The sequence below is a fragment of the Octodon degus genome, unplaced genomic scaffold (genome assembly GCF_000260255.1).
Source record: "Octodon degus isolate 3935 unplaced genomic scaffold, OctDeg1.0 scaffold00002, whole genome shotgun sequence".
Lineage (NCBI taxonomy): Eukaryota > Metazoa > Chordata > Mammalia > Rodentia > Octodontidae > Octodon > Octodon degus.
The window spans coordinates 31,060,645-31,070,496 of NW_004524578.1; the positions used below are offsets into that span (position 1 = coordinate 31,060,645).

The window sequence follows — 9,852 nt, forward strand, 5'->3', positions numbered from 1 at the left end:
ATAGATAGATAGATAGATAGATAGATAGATAGATAGATAGATAGATATCATGATCAAAATATAGGGTGAACATTTAAATTTTAAAATATATTACTGTAAAAGACACATTGTTATTAATCTCCCTCAAAATCTTACCATTAGCTTTGAACACACATATCCCATTATTCTTGTCACTTTCTGAAGGAGTTCTGGAAGCCCTTCCCATCTTTAAAAGGTGTGATTAAAGTGAATTCAAGTGCCACCCAATGGAAAACTAAGCTCTCATACCTTATTCTCTGAACAGTATATCCTCATCCAACTTATTCACTGAATCTGCAATTTCTAGCTTTTCCCCAAAGTCGAAATGATGAAGAAAAATAAAGATTTTGAAAATATGTATAATACTGAGACAGCTATGACCATTCAACTAAAGATCCTCATGGTTCTTTTAAATTTAAATATTTACGGTATGTTTCAATCACCCCTCATAGCATATTTGTACATACCTTTCAGAATTTGCTCATACTAAATTTCATCTCCAGTGTCTTGAAACACTCTTCATTTTTCTAAACACTAACTCAGTCTTTATCATTCTCCATGAATTGAGGACTAAGTCCTAGGAAGCATTGCACTTCACTCCTTAGTATTAGCCATAATACTATGGCTATTATAGTACTATGGTTAACCTTAGTATTAAGCTTAGCATCCCATGTTGGAGCAGACCACAGACAATGAAGAGCCTAAGTGTTGAAAAATCAAGTCAACAGTCCGAGTTGGTTGCCAGCCCCATGTGGGCACCTTCCTGTGTAGCCCGCCCTGGTGTGCTTTCAGAAGACTCTACTCCCAGCTACTTTCTCTAAAAGCACATAAAAAATCTCCAAGTGAATTTCCCCTGCAAGCCAAACCCACAAGTGAAACAATAAGCAACATTGATAGAATGTTGCATTAACCCAGAGAATTTAGGACAGTTTGTTTTGAAAGAATTGATAATCAAACTTCCATCAGGTAATATGTAGTCAATAATTAGTTTTTAGTAGGACTTAAATTTCCAAAACATTAGACATCTACTTCTCTTTACAGAAAGTAATATGGAGATTATGAAAGTAACCCTATCTGAAAGCCTACCAGCTATAGATTGAGTGTCTGGTCCCCCAGACCCCACATGCATATGTTGAGCCCTAACCACAAAAGGTCATTCGAAGGCAAATATATTGGGAAATGATTAGGTCATGAGGATGGAACCTACACGAATGTAATTTTTTTAGATTGATTGATTGATTGATTGATTGATTGATTTGGTACAGGGTCTCACTAAGCAGCTCAGACTCATAGTGATCCTCCTATCTCAGCCTCCCCTGGCATTACAGGCATGCGCCACCACACCCAGTTGGTTGCCAGCTCAGAAAGTGTCCAGCACAGCATGTGATACTGCGGAATCAAACCCGAGTTCTTGCTTTTGCCAGGTAGGCATTTAAGCTGCTGAGCTATCTCTTCAGTCCTCATGAATGTAATTAAATGCTTTATTAAACCAGACATTCCCTCACTTTATCATGTGAGAACACAATAGAAGATGGACATTCGTGAATAGAAAGGAACCTTTTCTAGGCTCCTAATTTGACAATGCCTTGAAATATGGCCCTGAAATATGCCTTGAAACATTCCCAGAACACAGAAATATGAGAAATAACTATTTTTTGGTTTTCACTGATATTCAGTGTACAGCACTTTTGTTGCTTGAATGGACAAAGACACAATCTGAACAAAATAACCAACTGAACATATTGACTGAATAAATGGGCTGTTAATTTTTTTAATTGTTTCTGGGTCCGGGGAGATGGCTCAGTAGAATAAGTACTTGCCTGGCAAGTGCAAGGGCCTGAGTTCAATCCCCGGTTCTGAAAAAAAAAAATTCTGGCCACTTAACACTCTTTGGAGTTGCTAAACTATAAAACATGTAAAAATCATATACATCTGCCTGCTAATGTGAAAATTAAATGTATTTTCACTGAATAAAGAACAATAGAATAGAATAAGATTATAAAATATCCAAGCCTGAGAAGGTCTCAAAATAGTGGAGCAGTGAATGCCAACAACTCAGCTTCTCCACAGTCAAGTGTCCGGGGTCTAGAAAGCAATATGTTGCGGAGGAATTGAAATGAGTGGAGGTTAACTGGGAATAATGAAGAAGCTGACAGAGGAAAAGAAAGTAGGATTAAGTGTCACAGAAGAAATAGATCACACCATGGAGGAAAGACCATGCATGCATTGCCACCTTGGTCTTAGCCACCAGCTGAGAGGCAAAGTGAAATTAGCAAAAGTTTTTCCCATGAAGAACCAGAGAGCTCCACTGAGACTGAATCACCTGCTGTTGGGCATTATGTGAACATCTTCAAGTTCATCATTCCTAATGTAAAGTACAGTCCCAAACTCAAATGGTTTGTTGTGTCCAACCCAGTGGATATCTTGACCTATGTGGCTTGGAAGATAAGTGGCTTTGCCAAGAACCATGTTATTGGCAGTGGTTGCAACCTGCATTCAGTCTGGTTCTGCTACCTGATAGGGGAAAGGCTGGGCGTGCACCCACTGAGCTGCCATGGCTGGATCCTCCAGGAGCACAGAGACTCCAGCATCCCTGTGGAGTGGTGTGAATGTTGCTGGTGTCACCCTGAAGAATCTGACCCTGAGTTAGGAACTGATGGGAATAAGCAGCATTGGAAAGAGGTTCACAAACAGGTGGTTGACAGTGCTTATGAAGTGACCAAACTAAAAGGCTACACATCCTGGACCATTGGACTGTTGGTGGCAGATTTGGCAGAAAGTATAATGAAGAACCTTAGGAGGGTGCACCCAATTTCTACTGTGATTAAGGGGCTCTGTGGAATCAAGGATGATGTCTTCTTTAGTGTCCCTTGTGTCCTGGGACAGACTGGGATCTATGATGTCATGAAGGTGACTCTGACTCCTGAGGAAGAGGCATATTTGAAGAAGAATGCGGATACCCTGTGGTTAATCCAGAAGAAGCTGCAGATTTAGTCTTCCAGTGTCACCACGTCACTGTCTAGGCTACAGAAGGGTTTAGTGGAAGTTGTGCCAATTGTCCTTTTTAGCTGACATGTGATTGAAGCAGCACTATTAAGATGGCCTGGGGAAAACATCAGTTTCTGAAATTTAAAAGTAGAAACAGTTCACAAAACCCCACAGCTCTGTCCTGGTGCTGGATGCTGCTGCACTTATAGTCCTGCTTAGTATGAAGTACTAAGAGTACTTAGTATGCCCCAGCATCTCTGAGACACCTCGCTGCGCAGGCTCCAGTTACTCTTCAAACAGATGTGTGTTACTCAGTTACACAGCTCCACCCACCAAGCCTTGTCTGACCTTTCCCCAGGTAGTCACAGCCTGGGATCCAGTGGACAAATCTGATACTGCATGTCTTGTGCATAACTGTCTTAAAGGATTTTATTTTGTGTAATATGTGTATGTATATATATATATATATATATATATATATATATATATATATTGTTCATTGCCATATAATGTAAAAAGATCTACCTGTGAACAGTGAAACACAATGTCACACCAACTACAATACCAAATAAACTTTGAACAGTGGCTACTGTTAAAAATAAATAAAAGAATCACTTGCTGTTGGAACCAGCAAGGAAATGCAGGATGCTACTTCCAGAAAAGCCTTCCATAATCAACAGTTCATGAGTGATCTCAGCACAAGCACACACAGGTGCAACTGTGGAGCAAGAGCTGGTGGGGAGGTCATTGTAGGGACTAAGTATTTGAACAAGGGTCCCAGAGCAGCCCCTTGACTGCTTTACACTGCCAAGCTCCCCACATGGATGAGGGAAGGACAGTCACAGGAGACTGCCCACAGGAGGAGAGCAGCATGGGAGGAGACACACTATGAGGCAGGACTGGTGAGCACAGATCATAACCCTGCAGTCAGAGGCCAGGTTAAGCCTGAACCACAAAGGATTGGAGCCTCACCTTGGCACTGTGCTCCCCTATGTAAGCAGATCTCAAAACCAAGCACTTGGGAATACAGGACTGGGGATATAGCTCAGTGACACAAGCTCCTGCCTGGTAAGTACAAGGTCCTGAATTCAATTCTTGGTACCAAACTAACAACAACAAAAAAGAATTGATATCCCAAGCAACTTTCTGGGGGCAGACTGCCACCTTAGACTTCCAACATGAAGAGACACATCCAGGCTTGAGCTCTGCTCCTTAATGTAAGCTAAGGAAAGGAGCCAAGTGTCCAAAGCAACAGAAAAGCTTCTTGTATTTGTCATTATTTGATTGTACTATTTTTATTTCAATTTTTAATTTTTTGAATTTTATGTTCTTGACTGTTTTCTTCCTTCTGTACATTTCTCCCCACACTTTTATCCCATTGTTTTACCCTTTGAACATGTCTGTGTGTATGTACTTCTCTTACTCTTCCTTTTTTTCCTAATGTAATTTATAGAGGGTGAAGAATTTTCCCTTGTCCTTTTATGTCCCTTCTACAATTATCCACATCTCTTCACTTAACTTCTTTCTCTGGTGTCTTATTCATTCTCGGTTTTGGTTTTCATTCCTTTTCTCCTCCTCAAGTGCACAAGAACTAAGAGCAAGCATCAACAAATGGGACTATATCAGACCAAAAAGCTTCTGTATAGCAATCAGTAGAGTGAAGAGACAACCTAAAGAATGGGACAAAACTTTGCCAGCTATTCCTCAGACCAAAGACTAACATCTAAAATATACAAAGAACTCAAAACAATTAAAACACCTAAATTAAAGATCCAATGAAGAAATGGGGAAAAGAAATGAGTAAACACTTCACAAAGGAAGAAATGCATATGGCCACTGAATATATGAAATAATGTTTAACATCTCTGGCCATCAAAGAAATGCAAATTAAAATTTCATCTTACTTGAGAAATAATGACAATAATTAAGAAAACAGTAGCAAATATTAGTGCACTGTGGTGGAAAAGAAACCCTCCTTCATTGGTAGGAACATAACCTAGTATAACCATCATGAAAATTAGTACAGAAATTTATCAAAGGATTGAAATTAGAAATTCCATATGACTCAGTGATCCTCTGCTGGGCATCATCCCCAAAGAGCTTCAGACATCATACTACAGTGATAACTGCATGTCAATGTCTATAGCAGCACAACTCACATTAACTAAATCCTGGAAACTGTCTAGACCATCAACATATTATTGGATAATGGAAATGTAGCATCTGTATATAATGGAATACTACTCTTCTGTAAAGAATGGAAGACATGAGCCATTTGTAGGAAATTAATTCACCTGAAAAATGTAATGTTGAGTGAAATAAACTAGATGTACAAGCTGAAATGCCATGTGATATCTCTCGTTTGAGTGAGACAAAGTAAAAACAAAGAGAATAGTAAGTGTGGATAGAAGGAGACACAGAGATAGAGCCTTTACAAGGGTGTCTCAGTTACTCTTCTCTTGTTGCTGGGACAAATACCCAACACTCAAAATGAAGGAAGGAAAGGTTTATTTAGCTCATAGTTTGTGGAGGTTTCAGTCCATCCTCAGCTGATTCCAAGACAGCATCCCATATAGTAGAGAGCAGCCTTTCATATTGGCAGCAAACAGCAGAAAGCAAAGGGGAGTGGCAGCAGCTCAAGCAGCTAACTAGCCTCTCTCCCCCTCCCTACATTGTAATGTAAATTACCTGCCCCAGGGCAGGTGCAGCACCCACACCCACAGTAATCAGTCACAAACTGCAGATGGCGCCCCCTGACTGCATGGAGCTTTGGGAAGCCGACTAGACACAAACCATAACAATAGGGAAATAGTCCAAAGGGAAAATCACAAGGAGTAAGGAGGTGGAAAATAAATGGAATAAAGATACACCTTGTAAAGGAACATAATAACCTTAATTAATATAAACATTATATGGCATAGCATGAGCAAGACTAGTAATAACGAAGGAAAAATGAGAGGGGAATTAGAGGAGGAGGAGGAGGAGGAGAAAAGGGAAGATAATTTTAAAAGAAAAAGATTGTTGTATGTACCTAAAACCCACTCCCCATGATACTTGTAAACTGCATGAACTTCATACATGTACTAACAAAATAAATTTTTTTTAAAAAGTAAGAAATATTTTTTTAAAAAATTACCAAGCCATTTTCTATTTTCCCATCACTCTTTTATTTTAATTATGAAGCAGAAAGAAGGAACCTTATTCCTGAGAGCCTGTTATGGATAAGTTCTAAAATGTCACCCTAATGTCTCAGAAGTTCAGATGAACTTTTAATAAGTAACTGGACCATGGGGTCAATACGGGGATCCATCCATGGTTAAGCTCGTAGCCAAATGTTCTGTTAGGAACTGGGGTCCAGGTGAAGGAAATGGGTTACTGAGGATACACTGTTGAAGGCTGTGTCTCTCAGTCTGGCTCTTCTCTGTTCCTCTGTTTACTGGCTGCCATAGGTTGAGAGGCTTTCCTTATGCTTCTACATGTCCTTTCTGCTTTGGAGCTGACCCTGTATGGACTGAATCCTCTGAAACTATAAGTCTGTCCTCTTTTGAATTATATATGTCAATGGGCTGGGGAGACAGCTCAGTGGCATAAGCACCTTCCTGGCAAACAAGGTCCTGAGTTCAATCCCCAGTACAAAAAAAAATGTGTATGTCAGATATTTTGTTTCTGCAATGAAAAAGCTGGCCAATATTCTGATGTGTCTTCTCCAAAAACCAGGGAAGGCAAATGTGAGGTAGGAAACACAGCCAGGTCCTTAAAAGGCTTTTTTTGGTTCTTCACTTTCCTGAGAAACGGTTGGGGAAATGCTCAGCATTAACTTCAGTAAGAACAGTCCCACCCACCTGTATACATGGTTTGTAGAGAAGAGTCCTTTAACAACTGACATTTTGTAACATTCGGTAAAACACATGGTTCTGACTAGACTGGCAATGAAAGTGAGGTGTTATTGGTGTGATGCTGTCTACAGAGCTGAAACAATACTTGGCCTGGACTTGAGGTTTTGTGTGCTGGGCCTCTTCCTTTTGCCCATTCAAATCTACTTTCCAGTCTACTCCAAATGCAAGAGGCTGACATTTATGGACTCCACCAAGAGGTTCCATTGATGTATTATTTCTCTTTATGCTTGGACAATGACCAGCATTAGCAAGAAGATATTAGAAAGTGGAATCGTGTTCTCTAGCTCTATGGCTATTGGTTCTTGTCATTTTACGTTCCTTCATTATCTGAAGATCATGTCTCCTATCACTCAGCTTTATTCCTTTAGCTTTTCTGTGTGGGTCCCAGCAATGAGTCTTTCTCCTTCCCTTTCAGACCTATGTGTAGAACAACCTCCAGCCCTTGCTGATTTCTCTAATTCATGTCCATAGCTTTATTTACTTTTTCAAATAACCCAAGTCTACTGTGTTGGATTTTGACTGCTACAAAGAGTATTAGTCTGCCGTGCTACTCTGTCTCTAGGTTGAATTTACCTATGACCAAAGAAACATGTGAAATGTGTGACGAGAAAGCACAGGAAGGAGGAGTTAGGGCAAGCATTATCACAGCTTCTGGTATCATTGTTTGCATGTGCCCTGCTTGCATATTACACAGACAGAATAGATAATATTTGAGTGTCCAGATTCCCATTTTAAGCAATAGACCGAAACATTTATATCCAGCACCTATAGGACCTCTGAAAATGTCTGAAATTTTTCTCCCTCTGATACATAGGAACTATATAACCCCAGTTTAGCAAGCAAAAAAATCAAAACTTATATGACTAAGCCAAGTGTGGTGGTTGATGTTCTAATCCCAGCATGCTAAAGGGATAAGACAGGAAGACCACAAATTTCAACCAGTCCTGGCCAATATAGTGAGTTAGAATGATTAGCAAGACATTGTCTCAAAACAAAAGTAAGTGGGCTGGTGAAATAGCTCAGCAGGATGGTTAACCATCCAGCAGAAAAGTATAAAAACAGAGTATAAAAAGTAAAGCCATATTAATATACTGAGCTGTAAAAGGCTCAAGTCAAAACTTCTGACATTGCCAGTCTTATGGAAAACCCACTGCTGTTATGGACTACTGGACAATAGTAGAATATTCTGCTGAATTCATGCACCTATAATATTTAAATGACAATAGAATACCCTTCTCTGCCAAAACTAAACAAAAAAAGGAGATACAAATGAACAACCATTTTCTATATGTATATTCAAAATAGTTAGGATAGATATACAGCTACATTCTCTTAATTCAATGAATAGAAAGACTTGTTCTAATAGTGTTTGTGGACAGGATATCATGTCTGCATCTTGTACAATGAATAACCAGTAAGACAACAATATGCAATGTATTAATTATTGAAACTGTGCTAGTAATCAGTTTTGAAACTGTCTCCTTGTTACTTGTTTCTCAATAAAAATATTTTTAAAAAAACAAACAAATTGCTCAGTGGATTAAAGTGCCTGCCTAAGCAGATGCAGGGGCCAGGAGTTCGATCCCTTGCCCTGCTGTGCCAGCCCCGCCCCCAGGGCACACTGAGACAAGGATTGAAACTGGACGTGGTGGTGCACACCTGTAATCCCAGCTTTTGGGAGGCTGAACATGGATTGCCACAAGTCCTATCTACATAGTGAGACCCTGTACTAAAATACAAAAAAAAAAAAAAAAGTACTAAGGGCTAAGTGCATAGCTAGATATGACAGAACTAGGTTCAGTCCCTAGCAACACATACAAGATAAGATAAGATAAGATAAGATAAGATAAGATAAGGTAAGGTAAGGTAAGGTAAGGTAAGGTAAGGTAAGGTAAGGTAAGGTGATAAGATGAGGCAAGACAAGACAACATAAAATAAAAACCTAGATAACTAAAAATGAAGGAAAGTAAGTTGTATGACATAGAGCCAAAACTTGAGAAGGGTACGTGAAAGATGCATTGCTCCCGATAGGCACAGGATCTTTGATCCATTTTGACATTAGTTTAGTGCATGGTGACAGGGAAGGGTCTAGATTTAGACTTTAGCATGTGGAAAGCCAGTTTTTCCAGCACCACTTATTGAAGAGGCTATTTTTCTTCCAGTGAACTTGTGTGGCCCTTTTACCAAAGATAAGGTGGCTGAGTGTTTGGGGTTGTGTCTGCATCTTCTATGCTGTCCCATTGATCATCAGGTCTGGCTTGTCTTTTGTTTTGTTTTGGATTTTTCTTTTCTAATATCATGTGGATTTTGTCACAGTAGCTTTGTAGTATAATTTCATTTTTTTGCAAAATTAGAGAATTTTATTTAAAATCACAGAAATATAATGATATGAACAATACTGAAGGATGTTAAAAACTTGCATGGCCATTAATATAGTATTGAAAAAATTATCATCTCATATGAGGTGATGTTCTTTAGACAAGAAACAGGATTATAACAACTAAAAAGGTAGTTTTTTAAGCAAGACCATCTTGATTTTATAGAGAAAATAAAATGTCTGCACATGCAAATAAAATGAAAAGGTAAACAGCACGGTATTATGAATACATTTGGTTAACAATATTTTTGTGTCTATTATATAGTAGTCTCTTTCACTTTTTCCTTTGTCTATGCTGTTTTTTTATTTTTTATTTTTTTATTTTTTTTCAAAATTTTATTGATAAACAGCAACGAGACAGTTTCAAATCAAATCAGAAGTACAGATTCAACAAATAACACACTGCATATATTCTTATTAGTGGTTAATTGCTGTACAAGATGTGGACTTGAGATCCTATTTACAAACACCATTACAACAAATCATTCTATTCATTAAGAGAATGCAACTATATATCTATCCTAACCACTTTGAATACACAGATACAAAATGGACATTCATCGGTATACCCTT

The 9,852-nt window shown here is 38.8% G+C and overlaps 1 pseudogene; it reads left to right on the plus strand.

The window, feature by feature from the left end:
- Positions 1-343: 343 nt before the first annotated feature.
- LOC101588783 lies at positions 344-3,012 on the plus strand (annotated as a pseudogene).
- Positions 3,013-9,852: the final 6,840 nt, after the last annotated feature.